The sequence below is a fragment of the Rhinopithecus bieti genome, unplaced genomic scaffold (assembly GCF_001698545.2).
Source record: "Rhinopithecus bieti isolate Rb0 unplaced genomic scaffold, ASM169854v2 scaffold_24953, whole genome shotgun sequence".
Lineage (NCBI taxonomy): Eukaryota > Metazoa > Chordata > Mammalia > Primates > Cercopithecidae > Rhinopithecus > Rhinopithecus bieti.
Window position 1 is genome coordinate 410,160 of NW_016811502.1, and position 6,992 is coordinate 417,151.

A 6,992-nucleotide genomic window follows, 5' to 3' on the forward strand; every position below is an offset into this window, starting at 1 on the left:
TAGCCAGGATGGTCTCGATCTCCTGACCTCGTGATCCGCCCGTCTCGGCCTCCCAAAGTGGTGGGATTACAGGCTTGAGCCACCGCGCCCGGCCTAGTAATAATATTCTTAAAACAACATTCATTGATGAAATTCAATGATATCACTGCAATTCATAATTCTGCAAATTTGATAATATTTTTACTTTTAGATCCATTGAATGCACTTCAAAGTAAAAATCTATTTTTATCAATTCTCAGATACAGGTGCCTCAAATAGGTCTAGCAGAACCACTGTTAATGTTCAAGTTTGTGATATGGTTAACAACTCTCGACAAAATTCCAGACAAAACTAAGGACAGACTTGCCCTATTTTACACGGAATTTTGCATCTCCAAAAAATTTTAATGGTTATTAAAATGTGAAACAAATACTTTGGGTTTCTATGTAAAATTGAAGTTGTTTTCAAACTCAGCTAAGTATTAACAGTTTTTATACATGAAATAATGTCTGCTGGGATATTCCAAAATAGTGCAGAAAATAGTATGAGTCTTCTTTTTCCAAAGCCTGTTCCAGCATTGCAGAACATCTCGACTGTCTGGCCACTAGTCACTGAATGCTTGTAGTTCTCTGTAATCCCTGTGACAACCAAAAATAAAAATAAAAATAAAAATCACTCCAAGATACTTCCAATGTGCTTCCTGTGTATGGGGGAGGGGGTGTTCTACTCCAGCTTAGAGCCAGTCTGGGTCACAAGACACAAGACTTGAGTGTAGAAGGAAATATTACCTTTTGATTTTTCAAATTTCTGACTACAAGAACAAAAAATTAGCATTTCAATAAACCATAGATATTCTCATTTCACAAGTTATGGAAATAATGAAAGAAATAATGGAAACCCCTAGACTTTATGCCAAATTAAGCATATCCAGAAAGAAGTAAGCTTTCTTCTCCATTCCAGCTTATCTACCCATTCCTACATTTATACCGGTGGACTCTGTCAGTACCTAAAGCTATGTTGTCACTGAAAGCATTGATTCAAATATGTCTTTCTTGAACACTATCTCTAATGCTTCCAGCTAGCTTAAAGAATCCCAATTGTGTTAAATTAGCCCCTACTTATTGTGACATTCAGTCCATTCACTTCTCTACTTTCTTCCTATTGATCAGTCCTCGACTTCCTTCAGAGTCCTCTTTATCCAGCTTAGGTTCCGTGTTCCATCAATTAGTATTCCATCAATAATACTATTGTCATTATTCTAATCTTCTTATTCATCTGTCACTGTGCTTATTTGGCAAAACCCAAAAAGAGCTAAACTCAAATATCTACCCTTTCTCTCCCTGCAGTGAGAAATTCCAAGGCTGCAGGAGAAAATCCTAAAATACTGCAAGTTTGTTTTACAATAAATTCATGGTCACCAACCTTAAATATATCAATCCTCAACACTGCTAACACATTCCTATTATGCTCCTTTTCTCAACTGATGCTTCCACTCTTTCCAAGGTTTCTGTCAAGCATAAGCACCCTCTTCCAAAGCTCTGACTCCACCTCCCCATTTTTAGTGTGCAGAATGATCTTGTTGCTTCCTTCGCAAGGGACATAGATGCAGACAAAAAGTCCTTCCATTTCTGCCTATTTCATATTACAAACCCACCTATATCTGCTCCAGTCTTTTCCTTCCTCTTTCTCATTACAGTAGAGGTTCCCTTCTTTAGTTAGAAACAATTCATACAAATTTCTCTCCAAATATGTTTTCTCTGTTACTTGTTTGTACACTCTCATGTATATTTACTTTGTAACCCATTCCAATCTGTTTCAGGTTCTGACTCCTCCCCTCAAATCATTTTTGTCTATGTCATCAATGCCTAATTGATAAGTTCTGGCTACATCATATACTTTGGATGAGTTAACCTGCCTCCAAGATTTAGGTTGTCATTGATAAAAGTACAGAAATAACATTTGTTTGTTTTGCAGAGTTGCTGCAAAGATTAAATGATATAATATTAATGAAATCATTAGAAAAATACCTGAAACAGAGTACAAACTCCATAAACATTATCTCTTTCCAGTAGTAGTAGTAGCAGCAGCAGCAGCAGCCGCAGTAGTAGTAATATTAGTAAATCCAATAAGTGATCCTTCATTCTCCTGTGTGACTTCTCAGCATCCTTGACTCAGTTAACCATCCAAAATACTGGCTTTCTGCTCTGCAGATGTATGCAACTGGCTTTATAATGCCATGATATTCTCTATAATGCCTAAATGATACGTGCTGGTTTTGTCAGATGCATTCTTTCTATTTTATCTTTGTCCTCAGAGTGTTGTGGCAACACAGAGAGTGTCTTCAGCCCCTCTGAGGAAAATTTCCACCAACTGTTTCAGTCTTTCTGGAAACCGGATGCCAAGCGGTGGCATATTTTTTGTTTGATGCTGTTGTACTCTCCATTCTCAATTCATCCTGAGTAACTCAGAGACTTCAGAGTTTAATCATTTGGTACAAAAGACATGTGAGCTGTAGATAATATATTGCAGCTCCTTAAGGGTAGAAACTATGACTCATTCATCTGTATACCCTATGGCATGGAACAGGATGCTTGACATATACTAGGTCTCAATAAATGTGCTTTGAATAGAACTAAAATTGGAAAGAACAGGCTGAATACTCAACTTGACATTCACTAAAGTACGTTTTCATGCTTAAGATTTAAACTGATCTTTACAGGGCTTTGTCTTGCTGATTAAGCATCCTATTTGCTAAAATGCTGTCTTGCCTTTTCTTGGTAGCTAACATTGACCGTGTTTCCCATCAGCCCTCTTTATAGAGAATCTATCGCCTGAAATAATTAGTATACTCATCAGTCTTGTTTAGATATTGCCATCCCTAGTTGGCAATTTCCATTTTAGAGAATCAGCAAAAGGCTTTAGATGCCATGACAGATTAAATGGATGTGAGGTTAGAAATTTCAAGATAGATCAAGTTCAGGCAGATAAAGGAACGTATTTTTCCTCTGAGTCAAAATGAGGCACACTGACACAACATACTGTACAAAGTCTGAAATTGTCACATATAACACTTAGTTTTTCACTAAAGATGGCTTATACACTGAAAACAGAGAGACACTTGAAACTTAACACCAATGTNAAAAAAAAGAAGCAGTGAAAAAAATGACAAAGTTTATGATTAGTAAATTTGACACCATAAGCATCTTATTTTATTATAAATTTTATTTTAGGTTCAAGGTTACCTGTGCAGGTTTGTTATATAGGTAAACTTTGAGTTGCCAGCATTTCATGTGCAGATTATTTTGTCACCCAGGTAATAAGTGTAGTACCCAATAGGTATTTTTTCTGATCTCCCTCATCCCACTCTTGACTGTTAAGTAGGCCTGGGTGTCTGTTATTCCCCTCTTTGTGTCCATGTGTTCTTGTTGTTTAGCTCCCACTTATAAGGAAGAATGTGTGATATTTGGTTTTCTCTTCCTACATTAGTTTGCTTAGGATGATGGCCTCCAGCTCCATCCATATTGCTGCAATGGACATGATCTCATCTTTTATGGTTGCATAGTATTCCATAATGTGTATGTATCACATTTTCTTTAGTCTACCATTGATGGGCATTTAGGTTTATTTCATGTTTTTGCTATTGTGAATAGTGCTGCAATGAACAAAGACATGCATGTGTCTTTATGGTACAGTGATTTATAGTCCCCTGGGTGTATAACCAATAAGGGATTGCTGGGTCAAATGGTAATTCTGTTTCAATTCTTTAAGGAAGAGCCACACTACTTTCCACAATGGCTAAACCAATTTACATTCCCACCAGCAGTGTGTAAGCGTTCTCTTTTCTCTGCAGCCTTGCCAGCATCTGCTGTTTTTTGCCTTTTTGGTAATAGCCATTCGGACTGGTGTAAAATAGTATCTCATTGTAGTTTTGATTTGCGTTTCTTTAAATGATATGATTTGGATCTCTGTCCCCACCAAATCTCATGTCAAATTGTAATCCCCAATGTTGAAGGTGGGGCCTGGTGGGAAATGATTGGAACATGGGGAAACATTTGTCTTGAATGGTTTAGTACCAGCCCCTTGATACTGCCCTCATGATGGTGAGTGAATTATTGCGAGATCTGGGTATTTAAAAGGATGTGGTGCTTCCCCTCTCCCTCTATCTTTTGCTCCTGCTATTATTACCATGTGAATTTTCTGCTCCCACTTTGCCTTCCATCATAAGTAAAAGCTCTCTGAGGCCTCCCCAGAAGCAGAGGCCACCATGCTTTATGTACAGCCTGCAGAACCATGTGCCAATTAAATCATTTTTCTTTATGAATTACCCAGTCTCAGGTAACTCTTTACAGCAATGTGAGAATGGTGTAATACACTAGTGATTAGTGGTGTTGACCATTTTTTCATATGCTTGTAGGCCTCCTGTACGTCTTTTTTTTGAAAAGTCTCTATGTAATTTTCCCACTTTTTAATGAGGTTGTTTTTTGCTTGTAAATTTGTTTAAGTTCCTTATAGATTCTGGATATTAGACCTCTGTTAGATGTATAATTTGCAAATATGTCTTCACATTCTATAAGTTGTCAGTTTGCTCTGTTGTCAGTTTCTTTTGCTGTACAGAAGCTCTTTAATTAGGTCACACTGGTCAATTTTTGTTTTCGTTGCAATTGGTTCTGGTATTTTCATCATGAAATCTTGGCCAGATCCTATGTCCAGAATGGTATTGCCTAGATTATCTATCAGGGATTTTATAGTTTTGGGTTTTACATTTAAGTCTTTAATCTATCTTGAGTTGATTTGTGTGTATAGCATAAGGAAGAGGTCAAGTTTCAGTCTTCTGCGTATGACTAGTCTGTCATCTCAGCACCATTTATTGAATAGGGAGTCCTTTCCCTATTGCTTATTTTTGCCAGCTTTGTTGAAGACTAGATGGCTGTAGATGTGTTGCATTTCTTCTAGGCTCTATATTCTGTTTCATAGGTCTATGTGTCTGTTTTTGTACCAGTACCATGCTGCTTTTGTTACTGTAGCCTTGTAATAGAGCTTGGAGTTGGGTAACATGATGCCTCCAGCTTTGTTCTTTTTGCTTAGGATTGCCTTGGCTATTTGGGCTTTTTTCTGGCTCTATATACATTTTAAAATAGATTTATCTAATTCTATGAAGAATGCCATTGGCAGTTTGATAGAAATAACATTGAATGTGTAAATTGCCTTGTGCAGTATAGCCATTTTAACAACATCGATTCTTCTTATCCATGAGCATGAAATGTTTTTCCATTTGTTTGTGTCATCTCTGATTTCGTGGAGCACTGTTTTCTTCCACCTCTCTGGTTAGCTGTGTTCCTAGGTACTTTATTTCTTTTATAGTAATTGTAAATGGGATTGCATTTCTGACTGTGCTCTCAGTTTGGATGTTGTTGGTATATAGGAATGCTACTGACTTTTCTGCATTGATTTTATATGCTGACACTTGGCTGAAGTTTTTTTTTATTGGATCAAGGAGCTTTTAGGCAGACTTAGGGATTTTCTAGATATAGAATAATGTCGTCTCAAACAGGGGTATTTTAACTTCCTCTCTTCCTATTTGGATTCTTTTCAACTCTTTCTCTTCCCTGATTGTTCTGGCTAGGACTTCTAGTATTATGTTGAATAGGAATGGTGACAGACAGCATCATTGTCTTGTTCCAGTTTTTAAGGGGAATTCTTCCAGCTTTTGGCCATTCCGTATGTTAGCGGTGGATTTGTCAAAGATGGCTCTCATTATTTTGAAGTATGTTCCTTCAACACCTAGTTTATTGAGGTTTTTTAAACATGATGTCATGTTGAATTTTATAGAAAGTATTTTCAGCATCTTTTGAGACAATCACGTGGTTTTTGGTTTTAGTTCAGTTTATGTGGTGAAACACATGTATTGGTTTGCCTATGTTGAACCAGCCTTGCACCCCAGGGATAATGTCTACTTGATCATGGTGGATTAACTTTTTGATGTGCTGCTGGATTCCGTTTGCTAGAATTTTTTTGAGGATTTTGTCACTACATTTTTGAGGATGTTCATCAAGGATATTGGCCTGAAATTTTCTGTTTTGTGGTGTGTCTGCCAAGTTTCAGTATTAGGATATTGCAGGTCTCATAGAATGAGTTGATGAGGACACCCTCCTCCTCAAGTTTTTGGAATAGTTGCAGTAGGAAATGTATCAGCTCTCCTTCATGTATCTGTTAGTATTTGGTTGCTAATCCCTCTGGTCCTGGGCTTTTATTCGGTTGGTAGGCTTTTCATTACTAATTCAATTTTAGAATTAAAATGTCTGTTGAAGCATTCAATTTCTTCTGGTTCAGCCTTGGAAGGTTGTATGTGGAGTTTATTCATTTACTCAAGATTTTCTAGGTTATGTACACAGAGATGTTCATAGCAGTCTCTGAGGGATTTTTGTATTTCTGTGAGGTCAGTTTTAATGTCCCCTTTGCCATTTCTGATTGTGTTTATTTGAGTCTTCTCCCTTTTTTCTTTTATTAGTCTAGCTAGTGGTGTATCTATCTTATTAATTTTTTCAAAGAACTAACTTCTGGATTCATTGATATTTTGCATAGCTTTTCATGTCTCAATTTTCTTCAGTTCAGCTTTGATTTTGGTTATTTCTTATCTACTGCTAGCTTTGGAATTGGTTTGCTCTTGCGTCTCTAGTTTCTCCAGTTAGGTTATTAATTTGAGAATTTTTTAACTTTTTGACGTGGGTAATTAGTGCTATAAACTTCTCTCTTAACACTGCCTTAGCTGTGTTCCAGAAATTCTAGTATATTACATTGTTTTTCTCAATAGTTTTAAAGAAATTCTTGATTTCTGCCTTAATTTCAGTATCTACCCAAAAGTCATTTAGAAGCAGGTTATTTAATTTTTATGTAATTGTATGGTTTTAGGAGATTTTCTTAGTGTTGATTTCTATTTTACAGCACTGTGGTCCGAGATTGTGGCTGGTATAATTTCTGCTTTTTTGACTTTGCTGAGGATTGTTTTATGTCTG